General features: G+C 47.5%; 1 protein-coding gene across 2 annotated transcripts in view; it reads left to right on the plus strand.

The window, feature by feature from the left end:
• The first annotated feature begins 8,402 nt into the window (after nucleotides 1–8,402).
• Nucleotides 8,403–12,877, plus strand: part of LOC115253729 (monocarboxylate transporter 12) — a 384,960-nt gene continuing 380,485 nt past the window's right edge. Inside the window, exon 1 of one of the 2 annotated variants that reach the window (XM_062845527.1) lies at nucleotides 8,403–8,510. The gene's annotated coding sequence lies outside the window, so the exon portion shown is untranslated. Of the gene's footprint in view, nucleotides 8,511–8,573; nucleotides 8,715–12,877 lie in introns of those variants that run through there. The other variant, XM_029861664.2, reaches the window with a different exon arrangement.

Consider the following 12,877-nt stretch of genomic DNA (forward strand, 5'->3'; position numbering starts at 1 on the left):
TCCACAGCCCAGGCATTAAAGTCACCCGCTATTACCACCGGCCTTCGCCCTGTTAGCACGGTCGTTAAGCGGTCCAGCATTTGCGTGAACCGCTCGATCGGCCACCGCGGAGGCGCATAACAGCTACAGAAGAAGACCCCGTTTACTTTGGCGACCACGAAGCCCTCATAGGTAGTAGACACCAACTCCTGCACGGGGTATTTACCCGTCGTCCATATCGCCGCCATTTTCCTGGTCCCATCCGAGGCCCAGTTGCCGTTGCCGGCGGGTACTCTGTATGGGTCCGAAATGATGGCGATATCCGTCTCCCACTCAGAAACCGCCTGACAAAGCAGTTGCTGAGCCGCATCACAGTGGTTCAGGTTCAGCTGCGTTACCTGCACTGTGATTTGTTGCTCACTGCGGCTTTCTTAAAGGCCGGGCACCCTGGACCACCCATCGCATGTCTGTTTTTCGAGGTTTTCCCGGTACAGATCATGCAGATGAGCGGACTCGTGCAGCTTTGGGCCTTATGACCTTCAGCGCCGCATCGCCTACACAGTTTGCGCCTGTCGGGGCCTTTGCAGTCCCACGACTTGTGTCCTGGTTCCAGACACCTGAAGCAAACCTCAGGTGGCTCGTGGAATGTCAGGTGACATACACACCAGCCCACCTTAATACTCCCTACTTTAACGGACTTTTTAACATCCGCCACAGGTAGCTGAACCAAAGCTATCTGTGTCCCTGCTGGCCCTCTCCGTAGCTTGACGGCTGCGGCGGCCACCTGCACATCGCACTGTTGCCGCAGTGCCGTGACGAGCTCCTCCACTTCGGTGATCTCGTCAATGTCTTTGACCTTCAGAGTCGCCTCATGTGTCAGAGCCCTCACCTGCACACCTTCGCCAAGGACCTCTTCTGCCAGCCTTTTGTAGGCGGCGCCCTTGTGCTCCTTCTGGCGCTTCAGCTCCAGGATCATTTCGCCCGTACGAGTACGTCTAATACTGCGTACGTCGGCTCCAAGACCCTCAAGCTTGGCGTCGCTTCGCATCGTCTTCAAGACGTCCGAGTACTTGGACTGTTCCGTCTTGATGACGATAGTGTCGCCTTTCTCACGCCTGGCACCTGCCTTCCTACGCCTTGGCTTGGCGTCCTTCACTTCTACCTGCGGATTCACCTTCTTCTTCTTCTTCCGCTCTACCTTTGTCCAAGGAGGGTCTTCTCCTTGGACCGCCCTGCTCTGTGGCTGCTGAGGGCCCACCATTGGTCGCAACCCCTTGTTCCCATCAATCCGGGACGGGCCGGCCTTTTCAGGCCCACCCTTCCCAGTTTTCCGGGAACCCTGGCTGGGGTCCGACTTTCCGGCATAACCACCGGCTTTCGGGGTTATTATACGCCTGGCCTTGCGGGCGCCGCCAGACAGCTCCTCACCTGACGGCTGCCTCGCCCGCTTCTGCGAATGCTTGACACGTTTGTCACGAGCATTCGCATCCACACTCTTCGGACTACCCGCGAAAGAGAAGGCCTCCGTTTGCGTAAGCTTAGACGCTTTCTCCTTTGCGGGTTCCGCCGCTGCCGCAGCCAGCAACGCGACCGCGTGCTCCTGCTTGGCCTCATCGACTGACGCTCTAAGCCGAAGCAAGGCCGTTTTCAGGTCCTTACTTATATTCGACTTAGTTGTCGCGAAGTCAATAATTTTGCCAAGCTGCTGCTCAGCTACCTCCAATGCGGGCCGTCCTTTTCCTGCTACTTGGCTGATGGCCCTCAGCAACCATGCTCCGTCCATAACCTCCGCCGGCTGGCTTGCCGTGGAGTGGACAGGAGCTCCCACGCTTGAGCTGCGTAAGCAGCTTCCAGCACCTGACTCCTCGCTTCTCCTTGTTGGAGACCGCATCAACCCGCTTCTTGCGAAGGGGTTGATCGCACCACTACTACCTGTTGCACTTGTTTTAGAAATTTGTTTACTCATATTTGATTCCCACGAGTCGCACGAGAAATAATGTCCACCACGCCAGAGCTCTGCATTAACGCGGTAAGGGACAGCTTACTGTGGGGGGTGCCCAGGTGCCCCACAGGCTCCGTTAAAGATCGAGCATCTTTTTCACCCCCTCGATCACTCATTCCTCGGCACGGGTCGCTTGACACCTTGAATTGGGGTTAGTAGTCCTATTCTTAGCCGGCAACTACGCGGCTGACTCGCAAGCGGGGGGGTGCGTCAGGCCCCAGGACATCCGTCCCTGCTGCCCCAATGTCGAGTATGCTTGTAAGAGGGCGAGTGTAGCGGTTATGGCATTGTCTAGGATGATGTCAAAAGTTCGGCAGTTGTCTCGAGTAAGCGGAAGCTGCTCGCGTCAGTCGCGGTGTCCATACTACGGTATGGCGCCGCCGCATGGTCGAACGCGCTCAAGCTGCAGAGGAATGTTGACCGACTAGAGAGTGTACATAGGCTGATGTGCCTCAGGGTGGCCAGTGCATACCGGACTGTCTCGAAAGACGCGGTATGCTTGCTAGCGGGTATGATGCCGATAGCATTGGTGTTGGCCGAGGATGTTGAGTGCTACGATGAAAGAGGTACGAGAGGTGCGCGACGAAACGCCAGAACTTCGTCTATGGTGAAATGGGAAAGAGTCTGGGACTCTTCAACAAAGGGTAGGTGGACACACAGGCTCATACCGAGCGTGTCCCGGTGGACGTGTAGGCCCCATGGCGAAGTGAACTTTCACCTGACACAATTCCTGTCGGGCCATGGGTGCTTCAGGTGGTACCTGCACAGGTTCGGGCATGCAAACTCACCCTCATGCCCGGAGTGTGCAAACAGGGCGGAAACGGCGGAACATGTACTCTTCGAGTGCCCGCGTTTTGCGGAGCAGAGGTCGAGCATGTTAGAGGTATGCGGCAGGGATACTACTCCCGATAACATTATTGAGAGGATGTGTACGGGGGTGGACGAGTGGAATGCCGTGTCGACCACGGTATCCACAATCGTGCTCCGCCTCCAGAGGAAATGGCGGGCCGACCAACAGTTAGTCGAGTTGGCCCCCTAGAGATATGCCGAGTGTGATGGCTGACAGATGAGCGAGAGTGCGAAAGCACAGTCCCCCCCCCCCCCTCTTCTACGAAGTAATCCCTAACGGGCGTGCCGCGGAGCAAGGTCAGGTAGTGCAGAATGTGGTTTTCCTACGGTGTTGCTAACCAACAGGTTTCCTCATTCTATAAAAAAAAAAAGAGGACTGCTGGAGTACAGTGAAAGCAGCCATCAACGACGCAGCCGAGAGCACCATCGGGTACGTGGAACGGAATCGACGGAACGAATGGTTCGACGAAGAGTTCAGAACAGTTTTGGAGGAGAAGAATGCAGCGAGGGCGGTAATGCTGCGTAGGAAAGCCGTTTTCGACCATGATTCTCCATAGCTCTGCGCGGTCGATACTGTCGTATGCCGCTTTGAAGTCGATGAACAGGTGATGCGTTGGGACCTGGTATTCACGGCATTTCTGGAGGATTTGCTGTACGGTAAAGATCTGGTCCGTTGTCGACCGGCCGTCGATGAAGCCGGCTTGATAACTTCCCACGAACTCATTTGTTTTAGGTGACAGACGACGGAAGATGATCTGGGATAGCACTTTGTAGGCAGCATTCAAAATAGTGATCGCCCTGAAGTTCTCACATTCCAAATGGTCGCCTTTCTTGTGAATGGGGCAGATTACCCCTTCCTTCCACTCCTCCGGTAGCTGTTCGGTTTCCCAGATCCTGACTATCAGCCGATGCAGACAGGTGGCCAACTTTTCTGGGCCCATCTTGATGAGTTCAGCTGCGATACCATCCTTACCAGCTGCTTTGTTGGTTTTGAGTTGGTGAATGGCATCCTTAATTTCCCTCAGCGTGGGAGTTGGTTCATTGCCGTCCTCCGCTGCACTGGTGTCGTCGTTTCCTCCGTTGCCGTGGGCTCCCGTGCCTACGTTCTCCACGCCATTCAGGTGCTGATCGAAGTGCTGCTTCCACCTTTCGATCACCTCACGTCCGTCCGTCAAGAGGCCTCCGTCTTTATCCCTGCATATTTTGGCTCGCGGCACGAAGCCGTTGCGGGATGCGTTGAGCTTCTGATAGAACTTCCGTGTTTCTTGTGAACGGCATAGCAGTTCCATTTCTTCACACTCCGCTTCTTCCAGGCGGCGCTTTTTCTCCCGAAAGAGGCGGGTCTGCTGTTTCCGCTTCTGTTAGTAACGTGCCACGTTCTGTCGAGTCCCTTGCATCAGCATTACCGCCCTCGCTGCATTCTTCTCCTCCAGAACCGTTCTGCACTCTTCGTCGAACCATTCATCCCGTCAATTCCGTTCCACGTACCCGATGGTGCTCTCGGCTGCGTCGTTGATGGCTGCTTTCACTGTACTCCAGCAGTCCTCTAGAGAGGCCTCATCGAGCTCGCCCTCATCTGGCAACGCGGCCTCGAGATTCTGAGCGTATGCTGAGGCGACATCCGGTTGCTTCAGTCGCTCTAGGTTGTTCCGTGGCGGTCGCCGGTACCGTACATAGTTGATGATGGAGAGTTTTGGGCGCAGTTTAACCATCACCAGATAGTGGTCGGAGTCGATGTTAGCACCACGATAGGTCCTGACGTCGTTAATGTCGGAGAAGTGCCGTCCGTCAATCACAACGTGGTCGATTTGAGATTCCGTCTGCTGTGGTGATGTCCAGGTGGAACGATAAGGGAAGCTGTGTTGGAAAAAGGTGCTACGTATGGCCATATTTTTGGTGGCGGCAAAATCAATGAGTCGTAGGCCATTTTCGTTCGTCTGCTGGTGGGCGCTGAACTTACCAATTGTCGTTCTGTATTCCTCTTACTGGCCTACCTGAGCGTTCAAATCTCCTATGATGATCTTGACGTCGTGGCTTTGGCAGCGATCATACTGGCGTTCGAGCTGCGCGTAAAATGCGTCCTTGTCATCATCAGTGCTTTCGGAGTGTGAGCTGTTCATGTTTATTATGCTGAAGTTGAAGAGTCGGCCCTTGATCCTCAACCTGCACATTCTTTCGTCGATCGGCCACCAGCCGATCACGCGCCTCTGCTCTGGTAGATGGTATGATTACCTCTAAACGTTCGCACCATGGATCCTGTCCAACACACCGCTACGATGCCGAACCCGCGGTCCTTCAGTAGATCGGCGAGTATGCGGGTGCTCTCAATGAAGTTGACAGATCGGCAGTTCCACGTACCGAGTTTCCAATCGCAAGTCTTTTTTGTTCGCTAGGGTCGTTGCCGTTGGTCTTGGTTCGTATTATTCTGTTGCTGATTTTCCGTTACAATGTTTTTTTTTATGGCTGGTTCGTAGGGCCTGACACCAACCCACTACTTTCTGGAGGACCATAGTGCACAGTTGAGCTTAGAGTCCTTCCCTGGCACTCGGACGTAGATCAGCCGCCCCCAACATGGGGATCAGACGCTGTTGTAAGCCGCTCTTCCTGGAGAACAGACGCTAAGGTTGGCCGAAGCAAACCCCCCCTTCCCTGTCAGCCTATAACCAAAGTTACCACCGGGGTTGGTTACCCGATCTTCCCTAAGGTTGCTCATAGTTTCCGGCCGGTACCACGAGGAGGTAGAGATAGGAGTTGCTGGGCAGAGGCTAGTGGATCACAACGGGATCTGAATTGCGCAGCATACCGTGCCACTGTCACCAGTAACAGGGATGTATCATGAATCCTTATTATCAAAACACATTACCCCAGCTTGACAAACCGGACGTTACTAGGGTTCGGTTTGGTAGATCTTTCACCGTAACGCAACACGAAAAGGTGATCTACATACGTTACGGACTCCGTTGAAGATCGAGCATCTTAAGCATTCATTCATCAGCACGGGCCGCCTGACACCTTGGATTGGGGTTTCCAGTTTGGTGAACTTTTACCCCCGGAACAGGTGGTCCGAGACAACCGCTACCGACACTACATAGCAGATGTGTGACTGTTGTTCCTTTCCTAGTCCGAATGAGGGTACACTATGAATAGCTGTTTGCAAATACCCAATTATCCGGTTCCGTTAAAGCTGTGGGCTCAGAAAAGGCCAGATGTCAGCCGCTCTCAGGTGGAGACCAACTGACGTACAATTGCTAGTGCCGAACCATTCGCTTATGAAGCGAACGTTTTCCCTCTACGCCACGGGCCCCGGTGAGCTGCGTTCCTTTGCTACTCAATCTTCCTCCAGGTGTCATTTGTGATCCACGTTTTTGTTTTTCTCAAAGTGCATAGCTTACTCTATTTTCGCTGGTGGCGATAGTTCTTTGAAGGTGTTTCATCGATTTCTTCCGGAATATCTGCACCTCCTCGACAAAGGACCGTTTTCAACGCAGTGTGTTCCAGTGTTTTCCAGTCGACGTACGTTGAACCGGCACCCGGTTTTCTCCTCCTATCGATGAAAGTGAGTGTTCCCATCCCTGGCTCACGGGGAAGTCAACTTACATATAAAGCAGTTTTTATCAGGACAATGCTGCTCCATGAAATACTTGCATAGGTTCGGAAACGACAGGTCGTCTTTCTGCCACACGTGTAGAGATATTCAGGAATCTCCGGATCACATTACGTTCGAGTATTTATTTTTTGCTGCCAGGCATAGTGAGATGCCAGTGGTCTGCGGTGCCGGCATAAGTGTGAATAACATCGGAGATAGAATTTGTACAACGGAAGTGATGAGAGCAGCAAATTAGTTAACGATGAATCGATCCGGTCGGGTAGTTTCTCGTTCAAACGAGCCGTGAGTAAAAAATATGGTAAGTTAAATGGCTCTCGCTCGGTTTCCCTGTTCACTGTTGGTGGAGGATAGATCTTCTACCGGGGAGTATCCAAGTGGAACGCGTGAGCCCCGCGCCCTTCGTCGGGGCGTTCTCTGTTGCAGTAAGGCAGATTACATTACATTAAATTAATTCCCACTTGAATGTCTTTTTATCAGTTAGTGTCTTTCGACCAAATGTCTTTCGACCAAATGTCTTAAAATCGTTTAAAGGGGATCCCAGAGGGTATCAGGGAGTACCAGCAGGTATCGCTAGGGTGCTTGAAGGGGTCTGAGGGGGTTCCAGAGGGTCCCAAGGGGTCTCTGGGACATTTTAGCACCAGGGAGAACCGGGGGCGCTTCAGAGGGTCTCAGGGATATTCCAGGGGATCTTATGGGAGTTTTAGGGGGTAACAGAGGGCATCAGGGGGTACTTGGGTATCTCAAGGACATTTCAGGGGCTCTTAGGAGGCACCAGGAGGTCTCAGGAGCGTTTCAGTGGATCGCAGGAGGTGGGGTTCTCAGAGGTTTACATAGAGTATCAGGGGATTTAATAGGAGTTTCAGGAGGTTTCAGAGTGAATCCAGAGGGTTACAAGGGGTCTCAGAAGGTCCCAGTGGAGTTTCAGAGTCTCAGGGATATTTCAGATTTCAGGGGTGTTGGGACCCCATAGCCAGGGGGATGCAGGTGAGTTTCAGTGGGTACCAGGGGGGCTTCAGGGGGTTCAGGGGCATTACAGAGGGTCTCTAGATAATTTCTGGGGCTCACAGGTGGTTTCACGGGGGATGCCTTGGAGGTCTCAAGGTGTTCCATGGGGCCTCAAAGGTGCTTCAAGGGAACCCAAGGGGTTCCAGGGGTTTCATGGGCGTTTCAGGGGGTCTCAACATGATTGTAGAAAGTCTCAGGTGCGTTTCGGAGGGTTTTAGGAGGGCGGTAGATCTACGATGTCTTAAGGGCGTTCCAGGGGATCTCAGGGGGTTGCAGGGATCTCTCTCGGAACGCCCTTTAAGGCTAAAGGATCATTTTATCAATATTTTGTTTTTTTTTTTTTTTGATTGAACACTTCGGTATATACTGAGGGGTGAAAATTTCAGACAATGAATTTTTTTTTCAAAAGCTTTTTTTCATAAATATTGATCAAAGATTCAAAGAATTAGAAGAAAAATAAGGTTCGGTAAACAACCAAAACGTTACCTCCATCAAATTGGGCACCCCTGCAGCTCCACATGCTACACGACTCCCGCCGCGTGCCGGACGCTGGATGCTGCAGAAGACTGACTCTTGCTGATGGTGTCGTTGCTTCTCTCCATCCGTACACACGTCGTCGGTCGGTACGTTCGGTATGCTGACTGCTGGCTGGTGAATTCCGCCGGCAGATCGTATAGATGCGCTGGTCAGACAGCAGACAGTATCGGCCCGGCAATTCAGTTGATAATCATCCGCGTTAGAGCGTACATCTCGTCGTCCGGTCGATCGATGCGTCCGGAAACAAGCGTGATTGGATGTAACGTCGCGACGATGCGTGTTTTATGCCGTGAATCGGAAATGCGTGACGTAAATAGATAAACGCGACGAGTGCTGGGTGCAGGAGGGTACATCCCAAAAAAAAAAAGTGTGGGAGTGGATGCTGTGATGGTGATGATAATGGTTGTTTGGATCCTACAGGTGGTGCAGTGATGGTTACGGGGAAGTGAGAGGAAAATTAATTGAGTGGAATTTACATTCTCCGGAGCAGTGGAGCAAGTGGAGCATAGGCAGACGAGTGGAGAAGGCATGGTGTGATTCCGGTGAAAAATTACAGTGATATGGGGGATATGCAATGAAAAGGAATAAACATGGGGGTGATTTGGCGAAAGCCAAAAATAGGTTTGGATAATAAATTGTGTTAATGATATGCTACTGAGGGAGTAAAACGGTGCTTCTCCGAAGGATTTGGCACTTATCAGGGGTTCGAGTGAACAATAGAGTTATTTGATGAAGGTAAACCATTTTTATTATCAAGTTGAAGGTGAATTTCATCATCGACACATTTGAGACCCAATGTCAAAAGAAAATACAAGAGTTGGAAATTAACAGTTGGGGCAAGGTTTCCAAATCAAATGTTTATCAACTACACAGATAGAACTTCTTGCAACTACACGCAACCTGAGATTGGCAGATTCTAATACAATTGGGTATGAAACATATACAAATATTGTATTAGGGCCTTGCAAATACAAAAATTGGTAGGTGGCAGTATACCAAAAATTGTATTGGCTTCCTACACTGAGAAAACTGATCTTATGAAGGGCATAAGTTTGTCTTATGAAATTTCGACATAAGAAAATGTTTTGATTTCCATAAGAAATTCTTATGATATCGTTTCATAAGACATCTTAAGAAATATTATTGCGCAATATAAAAAATAATCGCAACCTGGAATCGAACCAGGGACGTCGAGATCGGAGAACGCGTGCTTTACTCACGCGCCCATCGACGCTTCGAAAGTTGGAACGGTTGGAGTACAATATAAAGTTTGGCTTTTCGGGATCAACGTTCCATAAGAACATTCTTATGAGATTTTTCATAAGACCGCTGTAATGAATTTCTTAAGAAATTTTTGCCTCAGTGTAGAATCTGGAAAAGGAATGAACCGAGACACTATCATGGTGATACACAGTATGCTGCGCTCTAACCAGCACGGCTATAACTGCACATGAATAGACAAGAGGCTGAAAGCCATCATCATCAACACAAACGTGGCTTGGTGATGAAAGTGATACAGCCGCCACACTGCACAATGGGTCCAGAGCCGTATTTGCGATGACAAAACTGTTTAAGCTTCAGCTTTAAGTTTTTAGACACATATTGTGTTTTAGAAAGTTTATTTTCAATTGTTGACCCTATTCCCTATTATTGTTATGTTAGGGTGGTTCGTCTGGTTAAACTGATTCAAAAATCTGCTTTCTAATCATTTTATTTGCGATGCCATGATGGATGGTGATGGATCGTTTAATTAGAAATTCCACCAATAAACGGCAAATTTTAAATTTCATGTATCTCAGGACTCTCACCACTTAGAAAGTTGTTGTCTTCGACAACGTTGTTAAGTGAGTCAAGGGCTTACAGTTAATGGTCCACTAGGCGGCGCTAGTTACACATTTGCAAAATCATTCAAATGATTGATATTTTTTCGTGAAGTAATCAACAAGCTGTAAGTTTGTTTTCTTTGAACGTGTCTAAGTCAAGTCAAAGGGTTTTCAAAGAGCTATGTATTAGTCATAATTGTGCAATGTCGCATTTCATTCGGTTCACTTGATCCAGAGATATAGCAATTAAACGAAGAACACTCAAATATGAACTACTTTATTAGAGTTGCTCCAATTTTATGTAAAGTTATCCAATCGAGCCCAAATTTGTACCGTTTATTGCTTACTAGGGTAATTCGCCAATTGTTGAACGGTTAGTATGTATTGGCATTTTGGGTTCCGTTTGTTTTTCCGTGCATAATTGCACTTTAGTTGAAAAACATCCAGTGAACGTCTAGATCTACTTATTCCTTATACTGCCCATTGAATTTGTATCCCCTTAAATTCCATTTTCTAAGAGAAAATTCAACTTTTGTATGGGAAGTCTGTAACCCAAATGTTGAACGCTTGCTTAAGCCAGTTCATCCTAATGTTGGACGGTTCTCGCTAATTGGCTTCTTTGGCGGTGTTGAGATAATTCCATATTCTGAATCTGCATGCGAAACTGAGCCGAAATCCAAATTTTCATGAATTTTGGTGCCCGGGAACCTATTTAAAAATCAATTTGAAGTTTGTATGGGAGAGATTTGTCGAATCACCCCTCGTCGCATTTTGTACTGGGTGGAACTGTCAAACAGTTACCCAGCTGTCAAAAGGTGATTTCAAAAAATCTCTTTAAAATTGATTTTAGGTATCAAAATTAAGTTCTAAAAATCTGAAAAAAATCATAGTGGCTCAGAAAAAGGTGCTCTTTCGTATAAAATTAAAAAATCGATACATTTTTCTTAATTTAAAAACCCAATTGTTGAACGGTTGCAGCTTTGTTCGTAATTGATGACGTATAACTCGACATAAACCTATCATTCACCTGTTTTTATTTTGGGCACCAAACCCAACATAGACCCAACAGTTATCCGATGTGGGTCCAACAGTGGTCCAACATTTGATAAAATTTGACCCGACTTTGGTCCGACATCCGATATTTTTTCACTCTGGTGGTTTTTTTCCGGGTTTTTCGAGTTTTGGACCCAGCTAGTCCCAGCTAGTGACAATTCATTTGAATGACAAGGAATCGCTCAATTGAAGAGAGCTCTAGTGGGCTGAATACGTTTTAAACATGACTAGATGCAAAAATAACTGAAAAGATTTGATTAGAAGCAAAACCGACAGAAGAAAAGTACGCCTTTAAAAGCCCCTGAAACACTCCTGGAAACCCATGGGACTCACTTAACTCCCAAGAACACTCATGGAACGACCCTGAAATGCATTAAAAACCCGTGCGTTGCTCCTGGAACGCCTTGAAATACTCCTGGGACCCCCTTGACACTCTGAATCGCTCTTGAACACCTCTGAAACGGCCTTGAAACCCATTGAAAACCACTGGAACCTTCCTGAAGCCCGCTGGAACACCCCTGGAACATCTCTGGAACGCCCTTGAAACCCCATGAAATGCACGGTTAGGTAAAGTTAAAAAAAAATCTTGCAGTCATGCTATAACATCGTGCCAGTGTTCAACAATTGGATCATGGATGAATAATGATAGTGTGATAATAAAAGTATTTTTTTTTCAAATTAAATTACAATAAAAATGTGATTTTAAACAATGTTAAACTGTTAAGGACATCCTTCCAGTTCTTGTAACTATGGTGTGCCTTTGATATTTGTGGACGATTTGCCCGCAAAGCTTATTTCGTAACAGAAATTTCTTAAAATTAATCTTTAGAATTGTGCAGTTTTCGTGTCATCAGCGGTACAAAATTTTCAATCCATAATTTTGACGAAAAGTATGTATAATTTTGAAACTTAATTGGAGTAATATCGTGACACACACACACTAAATCCTATACTCGATGTTCGGTACTTTTTTTAGCGGATGTATTCGTCAAAACAACGAAATTGCTGAGCACTCGGTATTTTTCTAGAGCCTCTACTGAAATCAGTAACAAAAATTACTGATGACTGCATTTTTTTTTAAATAATATGCTGTCTACGGTAAAATTTATTGCTGATATGTTCAGCACATCTGACTTTTCCCCTGCAGTGAAAACGTTCGGTAATAATCATTACTGATCAGTCAGCAATCTTTGGAATTTTTACTGAACGGTCGTCATTTGATTACTGGACGACTGTTCAAAAGTGCTGAACAAACTCTGGTGCCTCGTAGCAGAGCTGTCAAACAGTTTCAACGTACGCGCCATCTTAGTTGTCTCTGCCGCAGTGAAAGTTGATAGTTTTAAAGCCGTAAAAAACGAAAATATCTACAATTTTCGAAGTTACTACATTGTGAGGTAGGTGTAAACGAAAAACTGTGTTTTTTTTTTAAATTTTAACTATTTTTATGTTTTCGTAGAAAACCCAGCTAGTGTACACACTTATTTCTGAATTGCCTGTTCGGTACTTTTTTGACGAGATTAGAACAGCAGTACGATCTCGGTAGTCTCGGTAATCGATTTTACTGAGGTTCAGTAAAACAACTGTCAAAATCGTATGGAAAAGGTAAACAATGCATTTTTGCTGAACGAGTTCGGTGCTCAGCAGTTTTAATCTCGTCAAAAAATTACCGAACTCGGTAATCAAAACTAAGTGTGTATGCGATTCAAAAAGGAAAAGTCCAGGCGGCCAATTTTTGCTCCACCGAACCAGAAGTTTTTTTTATTTTGTTGTTTTTTTTTCTTTTATTATATGGAATAAAAAGCTGGATTCAGCATTTTATCAAATGAAAACATGCCCTGATTGATGAAGATTGCCAAGAAACTCTGGGATACTTAGCTATTTGTAGAGGAAAAACAGTCTCAATGCAGCCGAAATTCATAAAAAAATACTGGGCTCCCCAGCTATCAACCTGCTAAATGCGAGGGGTTTTACTGAACGGTTTTCAAAAAGAAATGCTGAGCCGCCGTCATAACATTGCAATCA

The sequence above is a fragment of the Aedes albopictus genome, chromosome 1 (genome assembly GCF_035046485.1).
Source record: "Aedes albopictus strain Foshan chromosome 1, AalbF5, whole genome shotgun sequence".
In the NCBI taxonomy this organism is placed as follows: domain Eukaryota; kingdom Metazoa; phylum Arthropoda; class Insecta; order Diptera; family Culicidae; genus Aedes; species Aedes albopictus.